The sequence below is a fragment of the Papio anubis genome, chromosome 7 (assembly GCF_008728515.1).
Source record: "Papio anubis isolate 15944 chromosome 7, Panubis1.0, whole genome shotgun sequence".
NCBI lineage: Eukaryota > Metazoa > Chordata > Mammalia > Primates > Cercopithecidae > Papio > Papio anubis.
The window spans coordinates 106,740,321-106,756,832 of record NC_044982.1 but is presented as its reverse complement, the minus strand read 5'-3'; the positions used below and the strand labels follow the sequence as shown (position 1 = coordinate 106,756,832).

Genomic DNA, 16,512 nt, shown 5'->3' with positions numbered 1-16,512 from the left:
CCAGATGCTGGCGTTACCGCTAGACCAAGGAGCCCTGTAGTGGCCTTGCCCGGGCATAACAGAAGGCTCATACTCTTGTCTTCTGGTCACTTCTCACTATGTACCCTCAGCTCCTGTCTCTGTATGGCCTGGTTTTTCCTAGGTTATAATTGTAGAGCAAGGATTATTATAATATTGGAGTAAAGAGTAATTGCTACAAACTGATGATTAATGATATTCATACATAGTCATATCTATTATCTATATCTAGTATAACTATTGTTATTTTATATATTTTATTATACTGGAACAGCTCATACCCTCGATCTCTTGCCTTGGCACCTGGGTGACTTGCCACCCACACTTTGTGGTTCAGGAGGCCTTGAGGGAAGGGCCCTGGCAGTGTGTACAGAGGCCTGGGATTGGTGTTGGGGTTGTTTAGCCAGCTGGAGTGCCCAGGAGGTGAGATGAGAGAGGCTGGGAGGGCCTCTGCTGCTGGCTGTGGGTGGAGGATCGGCTGAGCAGAGAGGGGAGGCTAGAGTTTCCTACAGTTGTAGGACTCTGTGTCCCCTCCCACCTCTCCTCGCCCCACCAAGGCTTCTCCAATGGGTCTCCCAGGCTGCGCCCCCTCCATCCTCCCATCCCATCTCTAGCCATGGGTGGGGCCTGTGCCTGGATGACCCTCCTGCCAAGGACATCATCGACTTCTCCTCAGTGCCACCTGGTGTCCTCTATGATGTGAGCCACCAGTGCCGCCTCCAGTATGGGGCCTACTCTGCCTTCTGCGAGGACATGGATGTGAGTGGGGCCAGTGTGGGTGTGGGGGTGTGGGGACCCGGCAGGAGGGCTCGGGGACAACTCTCACCAGCCCATGGATGCCAGCCTGAGAGTAACCTCACCTGGCCTGGGCTGCGCCCCCGAGTGATACTGTGAGACACCAAGTGACCTGTGGGAGAGGCCAGGGATGGGCGGCCACAGACCCAGCTCTGAATTCTGGGTCAACCATGGACAAAGTGTGACACTTTGGGCAAGTCCCTTAGCCTCTCTGGAGCTGGTTCATGAGAGGGAAAAGGAACCCCAGTGGGGAGGGTCTATTTATCCTGGAGAAGATTGCCTGAAGTGATCTTCTAACGGGAGTGTTTCCAGAGGAGGGGCTAGGCTGGGAGAGGTGGGGACAGCTGGGGACCGCTCTGAGGAGTGCAGCCCCGAGTACCCCACACCACCACATGGTCCAGGGAGGAAGGTGGGAGCAGACACACAAGAAGGGACCTCTGGGGGTCTGTGGGCCCCTGCCATGTGGAGGGGTGCCCAGGGGACCCTTGGGGACAGGGAGGGGGCAGGGTGGGTGGCAGCACTGGGAGAGGGTGAGGGTATGGCCCATGCGCTCCTCCTCACAGAATGTCTGCCACACACTCTGGTGCTCTGTGGGGACCACCTGTCACTCCAAGCTGGATGCAGCCGTGGACGGCACCCAGTGTGGGGAGAATAAGGTAGGGGATGTCCCCAGTCCTGGCAGTGGGTGTGTGAGACGCCAGACCTGCTGTAACCAGGCCCTGGGGTCAGCCCCGGCTCACAGTCTTGCTTGTGCTCCTAGCAGAGCCCCGCACTCTCTGCAGCCCAAGGCCCCATCTGCAAAGTGGAGGCATTGGGGCCAGGGCTTGATTCCATGATTCCCCCAGGGGTCTTCAGCTGAGTCAGCACGTGGGCCATTTTACTCCCTGCTCAGCTCCTCCCTGTGGTCTGGGTCACAGATGATTGTGATGATTGTAAAGGGGCCTCTCTTACCTTCCATCCTTCCCCTCTGTGCCTTTCTCAGCCTTCCCACCCACCTTGTTCTCACTAGGGTGAGGATTACTGATAGGCTGGGGGGTGGGGTGGTTCTACCTCCATCTGTCTCGGTAGTGGTGTCTCAATGAGGAGTGCATGTCTGTGGGCTTCTGGTCCAAGGCCATGGATGGTGGCTGATCTGGCTGGAGCGCCTGGTCCATCTGCTCCCGGAGCTGTGGCGTGGGCGTACAGAGCGCCGAGCAGCAGTGCACGCAGCCTACCTGAGTGTGGGGCCCAGGGTGCCCTGGGCAATGGGACAGAGGGACCCAAGCAGTCAGCCGATTGCAGGAGCTTGGCTCTGTCCCAGCCCCTGGCTCTGAGAAATGTCCTCATAATGGTCAGTCCGAGTGTCCAGGCCACCTTGAGTCACTTTCAAGCAGTGTTCTGGGGACTGACAGGGTCCCCACTGCTGACCTCTTTCCAGAGAGGGGGACACTGAGGCCCAGAGACTGGAGAGACTCATCAGAGGCCACATGGCAAAGCAGCTGCTGGCTGGAAGGAGGCAGGAGAGGGCAGTGGGGAAGAGCATGGGTCCCAGACCTTAGATGGCTCCAGGTTCGAATCCCATCTTCATCCTTTCTCTGGGCCCCGTTTTCCCCATCTATATAACAGCAGTGCCCATCCAGTAAAGTTGTAGTCAAGGGCAAAGGCAGTTTTTGCAGGCCAGGCCTTCAGTCTTGCAGCTCGTCTGTAGGGGGCACTCAGCGGGAGGGGCTTGGTGGCCTCAGAGACACAACAAGAGTCTGAGATGAGACTGGGGGCAGCTGGGAGGATGGGCCAGCACTGAAGGGATGGCCTGAGGTGAATGACTTCACCTCTCTGGGCCTCTATTTCCCGTCTAAACGGGGTGGTGTGAAGATCTGCTGAGACACAGAGGCCAGTGGTACCGTAGACCTGAGGCACTACCCGGCTAATCTTCACTTCAGGAGGCCACCCGGGGCAGACATGGGGTTCACAGCCAGCCCCACCCAGGGCACTATGCTTATCCAAGACTGGCCTGTGGCCCTCCCTGCCTCCTGACCTCCAGGTCTGAGCTGGGGGGGGGCCAGCAACCCTGGCCTAGATGCGGAGGGTTTCAGGAGCTGTGCTCGGTCAGACCTCCCACCTGGCTGGGGCCCTGGGCACTTCCTTTAGGCCCGGGCTGGGGTACTGCCACCAGGAGGGAGGCTGAGGACTCAAGGGCTTGTTAGGATGCTGGTGTCATGGGCTAGAGACTCGGTGCAGTCCCTCCAGCCAGTGCCAGTCATGGCTGCAACTTGTCCCAGCTTCTCAACAGCCCTCTGCAGAGGCAGCCCAAACCTCACTTTATACAGGAGGAAATTGAGGCCCAGAGGCTGGCCGAAGACTTGCCCATGGTCACACAGCAGGTTGGGGGCAGAGCTCAGGCTTCCTGCTGCCACCTCCCCACAGGTCCTTACAAACAGGGAGGGTGTGTCTGGGCCAGAGGGTGGGCAGCCCAAGGGAGGGAAGCATTGTGCACAAAGCTGGGCGGTAGGAATCTGGGGGTGTGGGTGCAGGAGGAAGCCGCTTGCTCTGGGCTGTGGCCAGGCAGTAGTATTCACCAGGCCCTGGGGCCCACCCCGCTCATCCCCATCGACCCAAATACAAAGGCAGATACTGTGTGGGTGAGCGGAAGCACTTCCACCTCTGCAAGCTGCAGGCCTGCCCTACTGGCTGCCCCTCCTTCTGCCACGTCCAGAGCAGCCACTTTGACGCTACACTCTACGAGGGCCAGCTGCACACATGGGTGCCCGTGGTCAATGACGGTGAGTGCTGCCTCCCATGGAGACACTGAGGCCCAGAGGGCTGGGGATGTGTGGGTCCAAGGTTACCCTGTGATGCAAGTAGGAGGCCCAGTCTCCACCCCAAGCCTGGGCCACTCCCACTGTCCCCTGGGGCTGCTGCTCACCCCTAGCTCCCCAGTCTGCGACCTTGCAGATAGCTACCAGCCCAGCCGGAGCCTCCAGCATGTTGGTGCTGCTTGGGAGCCTCTAGCCTGCTATGGATGTGTGTCACAGAGGGGTCTTCCTGGTGGCCTCCACATTCCTGCCCCAGCTGTTGCTGATGGCTCTTCTACTTGGGCCTCCAGTGAACCCCTGCGAGCTGTACTGCTGGCCCTCAAATAAGTACTTTGCCAAGAAGTTGTGGGATGCCGTGGTCGATGGCACCCCCTACTACCAGGTCCAGGCCAGCTGGGACCTCTGCATCAACAGCATCTGCAAGGTGTGCCTGGTTAGGAAGAGGCTCTCCCAGTACTGGCTGCCCCCAGCCCCACTGGCGGGCCCCAGGTTCTCTCTTGGGTCCCTCCTGGTCCTCTTCAGGCCACCCTCCCCATGTTCTACCATTGGGTTTCCCAGCCCCCACCCTCTATGATCTCTAAGGCAAAGCCCCTGCCACACCTCCTGGCACTGGGGACCCCTCCCAGTCAGGCCTCACTTCCCTGCATCTCCTTGGATGCCTGCACCAGCACCACCCCAGACAGGAAACTGGAGCCCAGGCAGTGACTTGACCTCTTGCTGGCTGGCTGACCCCAGACAGTGGTTTGCTTCCTGATAGAAGGGGTTAAATGAGGTGACATAGGTGACTTGAAGGGCTCTGAGCCCCAAAGAGTAGCACTCAGTATTTGGTAACAATTTCTATTCTTATTTTTAATAACAATGATGGCCTCTCCTCTTTGCCCATGTCCCCAGCCACCTACTTGTCCCTGCTTCTTGCCCTCTAAGCCACTGGTGTATCAAGGCCTGGGCTCCGAGGAGGACCAGCAGGGAGGTGCCAACCCCCAATGCCTTCCCTGCATGCGCTGGTCAGGAGTGCATCAGATCCCCTGCCTGCCTGCAGCCTTTGCAGAACTCTTCCCTTCTCTTGTCTTATGTGATGCTCACGACATGCCTTTAAGGGAGGGGTGGATCTCCCTATCTCACATGTGAGGAAACTGAGGCTCAGGGAGGTAGAGAAGTTCACCTGAGTCAGAGGCACAGCTGGGATGGGGCAGGGCCAGAGAGAGGCCTCCTGACCCCCACTCCCAGCTTTCTCCTCCTGACCCTGGCTGGCCCCCGGGACTGGGACCACAGAGGGCTGACCACCAGCACCAGGGGCCTTTCCTCCTTGTGTGTTGCAGAACGTGGGCTGTGACTTCAAGATTGACTCCGGTGCTATGGAGGATCACTGTGGCGTGTGTCACGGCAATGACTCCACCTGCCACACTGTGAGCGGGACCTTTGAGGAGGCCGAGTGCCTGGGTATGGGGTGGAACCGCTGTTGGGGAGGGGTGTGCTCTTCACCTGGTGGCCCCTTCCCCATCTACCCTGGGCCCCTGTCCTTCGTCTTGTGGTCCCTACCTAGACTAGAGATGGCTAAGCAGGGAAGCCTTGCTGGGGTAGAATTCTTGCAGGAGTCAGGGAACCCCTGGCCCACATGCAGAGAGCTGTCCCCACGGGGAATCCTCCTGTCCCAGACACCCCAGGCAGGGCCAGCTCAGCTTGTGTGTGGCCCCTGGGCCTTTCAAAGAATGGTAGTCTCCTCCTGAAGCTTCTGAGATGCCCAACTCCGTGCCCTCACCTCTGGTCTGTTTTGCACACGTTGCTCAAATACTGACTGTGTGCTAGGTGATGGGGACATGCAGGTGAAGTGCTCAGTCCTGCAAGGGGACAGAACCTTCTGGTGTGACCAGTGCAGTAGAGGTAGGCCCAGAGGGCTGTGGGAGCACCGAGGAAGAAGGTCCTGGCCTGGGGAAGTCAGGGAAGGTTTCCTGTAGGAGGTGGAAGTTGAGCTGAATCATAAAACTCAGAAGAGATGGAAGTGGTCTTCCAAATGGAGGAAAGAGCTTGTACCAGAGCCTGGAGGCAAGAAGGGAAGGCAGGACCAGCTATAGGGCCTCGAGCCCCAGGCTGAGAAGCTTAGACTTCATCCCAGAGAGCAGTGCAGTGTGTTGGATAAAGCACTGGCCCTGGAGGCTGCTCATATCCCAGCAGGACGCTCATGCACGTTACTATCCCTGTCTGCCTCACTCTGCTCATCTGTAAAATGGGGATAACAATAGTACCTAGGCTATAGTGCCGTTACCCATGAGCTTACAGATATGAAGTGCTGAGAGTAGTGCCTGGCATGTGACGGGTGTGACGGAAGTGAATGAATAAAAGCAGGCCGCATGGGGATGAGGAGGGTGTCCCAGGAGAAAGTCCTGGGCTCTTTGGGTTTTTCAGAAAGAGAATGCCAGCTGGCCTTTAATGTAGGGGATGGATCCAGCCTTGTGATGAGACCAGCTTAGGTCCCCAAGTGAGGGGTGATGGGGCATGGCCACGGGGTCAGGATTTGTGGCACCTCTGCGAGGTTTTGGTTGTCTATGACAGATCTGAGCAATTTGGGGAGCTCAGACTTTAAAGCTAATGGTGAAATCTTTGGCATCAGCAGGTGGAGGCAAGTGGGGAGAGACGTGAGGGAAGCGGGTGGGGATAAGCAACCTTCTCACCCTGGGCACAACCTACCCACAACCCTTGGCTGACAGGGTATGTGGACGTGGGGCTGATCCCAGCCGGCGCACGCGAGATCCGCATCCAGGAGGTGGCCAAGGCTGCCAACTTCCTGGCACTGCAGAGCGAGGACCCAGAGAAGTACTTCTTCAGTGATGGCTGGACCATCCAGTGGGACAGGGACTACCAGGTGGCAGGGACCACCTTCACATACGCACGCAGGGGCAACCGGGAGAACCTCACGTCCCTGGGTCCCACCAACGAGCCTGTCTGGATCCAGGTGCCTGCCTCCCAAGGCCCAGGGTAGGGGAGCGGAGGTGCAGTCCCCAGGACCAGCACCCCTTATGGCAGGTCTCGTCCTAGAAGAGTGAGCCCTGGGTCAGTCACAGAGCCTGGCTCTGAGTGAGGCCCTCCTGCTGCAGCCTCTACCTCAATTTTCTCATCTTTAAAATGGCCCAATGGTGTAGCTACAGTTCACAGAGGTGGCTGGGGTTGGCTCCTTTAGGACTGGGTGGATGGAGAAGACACCTCGTGCTCACGGGCTCCTGCCTGCCCACCCAGCTGCTGTTGCAGGAGAGCAACCCCGGGGTGCGCTACGAGTACACCATCCACAGGGAGGCAGGTGGCCATGGCAAGGTCCTGCCGCCCGAGTTCTCCTGGCACTATGGGCCCTGGACCAAGTGCACAGTCACCTGTGGCAGAGGTGAGAAGTGGGGCAGGCACAGCCCCGGCGGCAGGGGCTTCATCTCTGGACAGGGACGCTGGCTTCAGCTTCCAGCTCACTGCTGGGCCACCACGGGTTTGAAAGTTGGCTTCTCTGAGCCTCAGTTCCCCATCTGTGAGATGAGGCTGGCAACTGCCCTATGTCCCAGGCCCACTGGGAGGGTAAATGGATGAGGCAGGTGGGTGCTGGCTCGCGGCACGTGCTCAGTGTGCTCCAGCTCTTGGTGTTCTCCCTCCAGCAGACACAGCTCCCTCTCGATTGTGTCCTTGCTCAGCTCTGGCAGGTCTTGTGCTTGCATTTCTGCTGCGTCCCGGAGACCAGCCCAGTGTCCCCTCACCACCCTGACTTATTTCCCTGAACTATTTGTAAAAAGCAGGGCAATTTCATTAACTCCGACTCTTCCTCCCCATATTTATCTATCTCCCCCCATGCTCCTCAGTCCCTGCTCTCTCTTTGTCTCCTCCTCACTGCTCCTCGGCTTCCCCTCTACCCCTCCATCTCCTCCCATACTTCTCAGTCTCCCCCCATGCTCCTCAGTCTCCCCTCTCTCTCTCTTTGTCTCCTCCTCACTGCTCCTTGTTCTCCCCCTCTGCCCCTCTGTCTTGTCCCATACTCCTCAGTCTCCCCCCATTCCTCTCAGTCTCCCCCCTTACCCCTCGGTCTCCCCCATCCCCCAGTCCCTCCCATGCCCCTCAGTCTTCCTCCCCCCACTCAGTCTCCCCCGCCATTCCTCGGTCTCCCCACACCTCAGTCTCCCCCTTTGTCTCTTAGTCTTCCCCTTTTCCCCTCGGTCTTCCCATCATTGACACTCAGTGTCCTCAGGGTCTCAGGATCAGGAATCTGAGATGCAGACATTTGAGCATTCCTTAAAATGCTATTATGATGACAAAACGAAAATGGAGAACTGGACAGATACCTTCCAAAGCTAGGAAACCCATGTTATCTAATACAGCTGTATTTTTTTATTTTATTTTATTTTATTTTATTTTATTTTATATTTTATTTTATTTTATTTTATTTTATATTTTATTTTATTTTATTTTATTTTATTTTATTTTATTTTATTTTATTTTTTACCTGAGATGGAGTCTCACTCTGTCGCCCAGACTGGAGTGCAATGGTGCGATCTTGGCTCCACCTCCCAGGTTCCAGTGATTCTCCTGCCTCAACCTCCTGAGTAGCTGGGATTTACAGGCACGCGCAACCATGCCCGGCTAATTCTTCATTATTGGTAGAGATGGGGTTTCACCATGTTGGCCAGGCTGGTCTCGAACTCCTGACCTCAGGTGATTCATCCTCCTTGGCCTCCCATAATGCTGGGATTACAGGCGTGAACCACTGTGCCTGGCCTAACACAGGTGTCTTTAATTGGACAAACATGAAAACCAACACATACATTTGCAGCACTAGACATTAGGGGAATTGTCTTTCAGCAAATTGGCTGCTTTGCAGGTGGACCACTTGGGAGTGTCTGCAGAGGCAAGTGCCCCATGGTGGCTGGAACAGACAGGGGTTCTTTGTCTCAGGCAGGAAGTCCCAGGTGCACAGTCCAAGCTGGCGGGATCTGGAGCTGACTGGCCCTCAGCCATACCGTCCTTGCTACAGCAGCCTCCCCTCATTCCTGCTTGTCACAGATGGTGTCCTCCCTTCCAGGGCTCTTATCCTGTACTGGGCAGGAAGAAGGAGAGGGGAAAGGGCTGACTCCTAGTGAGGGACTTGTGCCTTTTTCTCCCCAGCCAGGACTGTGTCCCAAACCCCCCTAGTTGCAAGGGAGTGGCAGGGAGTTGTGTTTTCAGCTGGTCTCATTGCTCCTTGAACAAAATCAGAATCTGTTGGTGAGGAAAGAGGGGGACGGGTGTGGAACTGGCAGCTCAGGGGAGGGACAGCTTACACTCTGGACCACAGGGTGGGGGTGGAGCCGAGAAGGCAGAGCCACCTGCAGAGGGGGTCCTGTGGCTGGGCCTCAACAGGCAGTATGGGAGTGAGTGTCTGAGGTGAGGAGCGTGGCGATGTAAAGGCCCCAGGATGGGCAGTGGCAGAGAGTGTGAAGGACAGGAGCAGTGCCAAGGTTGGTGCAGGGGTGGAGAGCAGGGGCTGCCCCTTGTTGCCCAATTTCTTTTCCAGATATTCTCTGAGCCATTGGGAAGGGTGTGGACGGTGGGACGGCCTTGATTCCATGACTGGGTTTGCATGCTAGCAGCAGCTGGCACGGATCGAGCTCTTAGGATGTGCGGGGCACAGGCCGAGCCTGCACATGCAAGAACACACGCAGTCCTCCCTCCAGGGCTTGGAGGAGGCAGGATTGTTGCTCTCACTTCCCAGAGGAGGACGCTGAGGTTCAGAGAGGCCAAATGAGCTGTCCAGGCATCTCAGTTAGGAAGCAGAGGGTCTGGGCACCCAACCCACGAAACCTCCACACTCTGCCACCTGTCCAGGGGCAGTCAGAGGGGAGGCTACATAGGAGAGGGTGTGAGTGAGAACCAGGAGGACAGCAAGGAGGTGATGGTGGAGGTCTGCCTTCATCCTGACATGGGCAGTAAGGCGCTGGGAGGGTCTGGCAGAAAGGGTGTCTTTGGGTCTTGGGCGGTGGGCACCTGGGTGCCAGTCCCAGGCTGAGCCCCATGGCCCCTAGGTGTGCAGAGGCAGAGTGGATACTGCTCGGAGCAGCAAGCAGGGCCCGTGGACGAGGAGAACTGTGCCCCCCTGGGCCAGCCCGATGACCGCCAGAGGAAGTGCAGTAGCAGCCTTGCCCTGCCAGGTGAGCCCGCCCCCACTCCACCACCAACTCCCCACCCCCAGGCATCCTGGGTCTGCCACAGGCCCCTACATCTGGGTCCCTGGGGGCCCTGGGGAGGAGCAGAGGGAGCCGGGCTTTCATTCGCTTCCCAAGGCTGAAACCCCAGCCCCCAGTCCCCGTCACCCCAGCCTGGGCCAGCCTGGACACCTGTGGTCCTCCTCTTTGGGCCCCTGGATGTGGAAATAGGCCTCAGGTCACACTCAGTTTCCCTGAGGGGAGGGTGGCAGGAGTGGAGGGGCTGTGCCATGTCACCAGGCTTTGAGGGCAGGACACTTACCTGGGCTTGGAGCTCTGGAGAATCATCCACTGGCCTCAGTCCCAGCTCTGCCCAAACCCTGAGGGCCTGGAAGCCCAGCCTGGCCCTCCCTGCTGGTGAGCCTGCTGATGCCACTCATCTGATGCCACGGTGATGCCACCCATGTGCCCTCACCAGATGGTGGGCAGGTGAGTGGCAGCTGTGCTCCAGCTCCTGTGGGCCTGGGGGCCTCTCCTGCCGGGCCATGCTCTGCATCCCAGCATGGGGCTGGATGAGCAGAGTGCCCTGGAGCCACGCGCCTGTGAACACCTTCCCTGGACCCCTACTGAAACCCATTGAAACCGCCATGTGCCCTGTCCGGCCACCTGGGCTGTGGGGAACTGGTCTTAGGTGAGTGTGGGATGGGAGGGGGCTCGCCTCTAGCTCCACCCTTGGTCTTTGGCTACAGGTAGGCAGACAGCCTTCCTGGAGCCCTCGTGGGTGGGAGGGAGCCTGGGCATTCCAGGGTCCAGCCCCTGACTCTAAAGCCTCAGGGATCAGGAAGCCCCTGGCAACCATGTCCACAGCCATGGCCTTGAGCTGGGCAGGACCAGAGAGGGCTGGCTGGGGTCTCTGCCACTCTGACATAGGGTAGTGGACAGGTTACCCAGCCATGCCCCAGCATCCCCTGGCAGCCTGCCTCGCAGCCTAAGCCCCTCACCCTGGCTTCCCCTGCAGTGCTCAGTGACATGTGGGGAGGGCACTCAGCACTGAAATGTCCTCTGCACCAGTGATACTGGTGTCCCCTGTAACAAGGCCCAGCAGCCAGCCAGCGAAGTCATCTGCTCTCTGCCACCCTGTCGGTGGCCCCTGGACACACTGTGCCCTGAAGGCTCAGACAGCGGCTCCTCCAGCCATGAGCTCTTCAATGAGGCTGACTTCATCTTGTGCCACCTGGCCCCATGCCCTTCACCTGTCTCATCACTCAAGCCAGCCACCATGAGCAACACCATTGAGGAGGAGGCCCTAGAGCTGGACACGCCAGGGCCCGTGTTTGTGGACAACTTCTACTATGACTACAATTTCATCAACTTCCACAAGGATCTGTCCTATGGGCCCTTTGAGGAGCCCAATCTAGACCTGGAGTGGACAGGGGATCGGACTCCCCGACCACACAGCCGTCCTACTGTGCCTTCCATGTGTAGCCCCGTGCCTGCCACAGAGCCTCCTGCAGCCAAGGAGGAGGGGGCACCGGGATCTTGGTCCCCTAGCCCTTGACCCAGCCAGGCTGGCTGCTCCCCACCCCCACCCTCAGAGCAGACCCCTGGGAACCCTTTGATCAATTTCCTGCCTGAAGAAGATGCCCCCAGGGGTGCCCCAGATCTTGAGTTCCCCAGCCTGCCCTACAGGTGTGAAGTTTGAGGCAGGAATGATGAGTTTGGGGGGATAAGGGAGCCCAGCAAAGGCCAGTGGCAGAAGCAGGTGGAGGAAGGGCCTCAGATGGACAGGACAGCTTCTGCTGGGCCTGTTTGGAACTCAGCGGTTCAGAAATCTCAGATTTGGGCCCTGAGCTGGGTCCTGGAGTCAGCTGGGCCAGCATTTGAGTCTTTGTCCCACTGGCTGCTGAGTGACTCTGGGCAGGTTGCTTTGCTTTGCTGGGACCCTGTTTTCTCATCTGCAAAACTGGGACAGCTTGGGAGAGGAGGGTTGGGAGGATTAAATGAAGGAACTCAATAAAGCACAGGGCCAGGCATAGCACGACACTGGCACAGACTCAGTTTAGGGTTTTCAGACCCACACCTAATAACAACGAAGCCTGGTGGGCTGGGCCCTGGCTGTGAAACCTGTCTCCTCCCCTCCTGCCCAAGGGCTGCTGCAGGTCCTCTGCCCTGTCCCTCAGGCACAGCGTTGTCTTGCCCACGTCTCTGCCCACTACTGCATCAGGGCTCCATCCCAGGGCCCCTGCCCAGGCCTCTCAGGTGTGTCCCATGTGAGGGGCTCACTGCCTGGCAGCCCCAAGGGCTGTCCCACTGTTCTCATGCCCCTCCCCTCTGCAGGAGCCGATCCCACAAGTGAGAGTGGGGTTCCAGCACCAAGTGGGTTCTAGGAGTGGGACCAGGTCCTCCAGGAGGCACTGAGGGGGCGGCTGGGAGCAAGGGCAGGCCTGTCAGGCACAGGGCGCAGGGATGGTTTCCCAGAGGCCCCCACTGCCACCACTGCTAGGGCTGGCCTGGGAGACACTCATTCCTTCCCTGTGTCTCACGGTGCTCAGGCCCCTGTGGCGGTGGTGTCGAGCGGTGCCTGGTCAAGTGTGTCAACACCCAGACGGGGCTGCCCGAGGAAGACAGCGACCAGTGTGGCCACGAGGCCTGGCCTGAGAGCTCCCAGCCGTGTGGCACCGAGGATTGTGAGCCTGTCGAGCGTCACCGTGAGTCCCCTGACCCCAGGATCTCTGCTGAAGTGAGGTAGGGCGGGGAGGGCGATGGGGAAATGGGGTCGTCAAACCATTGCATCCACGGCACCGGCTGGCTCCATCTGTAGTCTGGGCTCAGGAGCCACGTGGCCACTGAAAATCCTGATACCACAGGATGCCATGCCAGAGGCTGGGCTGTGCTGGGAGTCAGTCAAGGGTAGTCGCAGTCACACAACATCCCGCAGGCAGCTGTCTGACCTCGGGGGAGTAGAGGGAGTGGCCCTGGCCCCTGATTTGCTGTGTGAACCTGGGTAAGCTCTTCCCCCTCTGGGTCTCAGTCTTCCCATAGTGAGACCAGGGATGTCCCTGAGGCTGTGTGAAAACTGGGCCTGGGTGAGTCCCTGTCCCCAGCCCTGGCCTGTCCATTCCTCAGCCAGAGGACTGCCTAGAGTGAGCAATGGAACCGCAGGAAGGGCCTCCCTTCCAGGGTCCTGATAATCCAAGTAGTAGGGGGTTTCCTGGCCAGCTGGGTCCTGGTGGAAGGGCCTGAGCTAGAGGTGGTTCTGGATACCCCACTGTCCCCCCACCTCCAACACACACACACACACACACGCACATGCACACACACGCACCCCCCCCCACACACACACTCTCACACACTTCCTTCCTGAGTCCCAGCCGCTCTCAGCAGTGCTGATGGCAGGAAACAGGGTGGCCCTGGAGTCTCATCTAGGCTCCCCTCACCAGCTGAGTGGCTTTGGGCTCCATTTCCCTCTCAGGGCCTTCATGTGCTGAATAAAGGGGCCACCAAGCCCCATCCTTCCATAAATGGGGTCTGGGCATGAAGGGCCCAGCACTGCGTGGGCTCAGGAAAGGTGACTTTTTCCTCTCCCCGAAAGCCACTATCATCCCCAATTGCAAGGTCAGGGAGAGGGCCTGGGACCCCCCCACTGCCAATCTAAGGAATCCAGAAGCTGTGGTGTGAGGAGCTGCGGCCCCTCTGCTATTGACTGTCTGCTCTCTGCCCCTAGGACAGAGTCCTCAGCCAGGGCACTCAAGCTGGCATTCGGGGTCCCCTGCAATCTCTCCAGTCTGCCTTCTCCCCTTGTCCAACGCAGACTTCTCTACCTGTGCTGGCTCCTGGGCAGCTCTCATTCGGGCTCAGCGTGGCCCCTGCCATGCCTCGCTACCCTGCATCTGGCAAGGGTGGCCTTCCTGCCTCAAACTCCATTACCTCAAGGCCCAGTGGCAGTGCCCCCACCCTGTCCTGCCTGCCTTCAGCATGCACCCAGCCAGCATCTCAGAGCACTCCTGTGTGCTGCCTGAGCTGGGTGCTGGCACCATGTCTCTCACCTTCAGGGCTAGGGTGGTGGGGTGGTTATGATCCCTGGGGGTGAGGACCAGATGGGGCAGAGAACAGGAACTGAAGCACCTGGGGGCCTAGAACCAAGGACGGATGGCCCAGGAGGCTCTGGGCTTGCAAGGTCTCCCAGGGGCAGGTGTGAGTGGGCTGCAGGGAGTGGGCTATGGGGGCTGGTTAGGTGGCTGAACTAGAAGCTGTCCTATGTGAGGCGTTTTCTGCCACCAGTGAACAGTGGAGGGGCGGCTGGGAAGGTGTCTTGGACTTTGAGACCCGGAATTCCCAGGATGTCCTGCTGGTCTGTGGGACAGTTGGTGGGACATGTGGAAAGCCGGGAAACTCCAGAGTGTGTGGTCGCTGCAGTGACACAGCATGGCCACATCTGTTTGCTGTGGAGGTGGGGTTGACAGAGGAGGTCAACCCAAGAGGGTTGACCAGGAGGTGAAGCAGCTTGTCTGAAGTCACCCTGGGCGACCAAGATGCAAGCCTGCAGATGTGCGCTTTGGAGCTCTGCCTGGAGCTTTGGTGGAGGACCCTGCCTGCTGCCTCGTGCCCTCTGCTGGGCCTGGGGGATGTCTGCTGCCCTCCTGTTCCTCCTCCCCAGGGAGGTCTGCTGGAGTAAGCAGGGCCCGGGCAGCAGTTGGGGGCTGTCAGCAGTGGCAGTGGCATCAGGAGCAAGGCCAGGAGGCTGGAAACAAGCCACTTCCCAGAATAGCTCTGATAACCTGGGGCAGGAGGGCCCAGCCAAGCCTCAGCCCTGACGAGCACAGCCTGGAGCTGGCCTCCCTCCCCAGTGGGCCTGGGCTCAGTCCCTGGTTTCCACTGACAGCCTGTAAGGCCCACTCTCTCTAGGCTTCGTGGCCCACCTGAGAAGTGGGAGGCTGGTCTGGGAGATGGGACCCTGTGACGCAGAACCCGAGGCTGAGTACAGTCCCTGTGGCTGGAGGTGGTCACGGAGGCCTGGCAGTACAGATGCACTGGGGCAGGGGTCAGTGGAGGAAGTTGGGGGCAGAGGCCGCTGCAGGCAGTGTGGCTTTTCACCTGCTCCTCTGGGGCAGATCTGCAGGGGCCAGAGCAGCAATCGGGTCCATGAGAGCGTGGCATCTGGTGAGGCACGAAGCGCCTTGGAAGCTGGGGGGCTGCTGCCCAGGGAGGCCTGTCTGCAGAGGGTGGGGTGCTGGGGGCAGGAAGGTCTTCTGGGCAGGGGCACAGCTTGGCCCTTACTTGCTGCCTGCCTCCAGCTCAGGCTCCCAGCCTCCCCTGGGGCCCCACTCTGTGGTCCTCCGAGACCTGTTCCACAGGGATTGAGCCCACTTTGTCACTTGCAGGGACTGCCCCTTGGAGTGGTGGGGACTGGGTCCCCCGTGGGCTCCTCCCTGACCCTGTCTGTTCTATCTGTTGACTCTTCTGGAAAAAGCAGGCAGAGAGGGGAAGAGCAGTCTGGCCAGCTGTGCCCTACTTGTCCCCACGTGTCCCTTCATCTCTGTGCCCAGAGATAGGGCTGGGCTAATTGCTACCACCTCAGAGTGGCCTCTTTCCCACCACCAGCCCCAGCAACAGGTTCCTACCACGCTGATCGATGGTCCAGCACCTGGCACCTTCCTACCCACAGCCCCTTCCCCTCCCATAAAATCTAGTCCCATGGAGCCAGACAGTGGTGCCCACAGCAGGGAACAGAGGGGCATGAATGTGCTTTGAAAAGGGTCCTGTCCTGGCCAGGGGTGGGAGGCTGGGGAAGGGGCAGACACTGTCCTCCCAGGCCCAGGCCCAGGCCCAGGCCCAGCCCTGGATCCAACCCTGCCCTCTGTCTGTGAGCCTTGGACTCAGCCGTTGACAATTTCCTCCTCAGCTCTCCCCTTGGAAGATGTTACACCCCTTCTCCAGGTGGGGACACTAAGGTTCAGAGAGGTTGCCCTGCAGCCTACAGGGGTCACCTCCCACATTCTGTTCTCCAGCATATGACATCCCTGGACAAAAGGGGAGTGTGGCCCTGGAGTCTGCATGTGGCAGCCACGCACACTCAGGGCTGGGTGTATGCTGAGGATGGAGTGGACACCACTGAAAATCACTCCTGACTGGGCACAGTGGCTCCCAGCACTTTGGGAGCCTGAGACAGGCAGATCACCTGAGGTCAGGAGTTTTAAACCAGCCTGGCCAATGTGACGAAACCTCATCTCTACTAAAAATACAAAAATTAGCCAGTTGCGGTGGTGGGCACCTATAATCCCAGCTACTTGGGAGGCTGAGGAAGGAGAATTGCTTGAACCTGAGAGGCGGAGGTTGCAGTAAGTTGAGATTGTATCTTTGCACTCCAGCCTGGGCAAAAAAGCAAGACTGCATCTCAAAAAAAAAAAAAAAAAAAAGTTACTCCTTAAGGACTGAGACCAAGAAACAGTATCAGAGGCTGAACCCTTTTGTGATGAATGTCTGTCCCAGGACTTGGAAGGGAGGGAGGGAGCATGACCAGGGGGGCTGCCTGAAGGTGCCTGTCCTGCTGCTCCCCAACTCAACATGCTCAACTCATTTCACACCAACATGCCCCATCCTCAGAGGAGGAGCCCAAGGCTCTGAGAAGAAGTAACTGGCCCAAGGGCACATGCCCTGCTGACACAGGCCCATCCTAGGCTCCAACTGCCCACCTCCAAGCTCCAGGCCACCCTGAGCAGGTGGAAGAGGGAGAGGACCCCAGGCAGGCCCCAGCTGTGGCT

At 58.8% G+C, this 16,512-nt stretch overlaps 1 pseudogene; it reads left to right on the top strand.

Moving 5' to 3' along the window:
* The first annotated feature begins 462 nt into the window (after positions 1-462).
* Positions 463-15,974, top strand: LOC101021624 (annotated as a pseudogene).
* Positions 15,975-16,512: the final 538 nt, after the last annotated feature.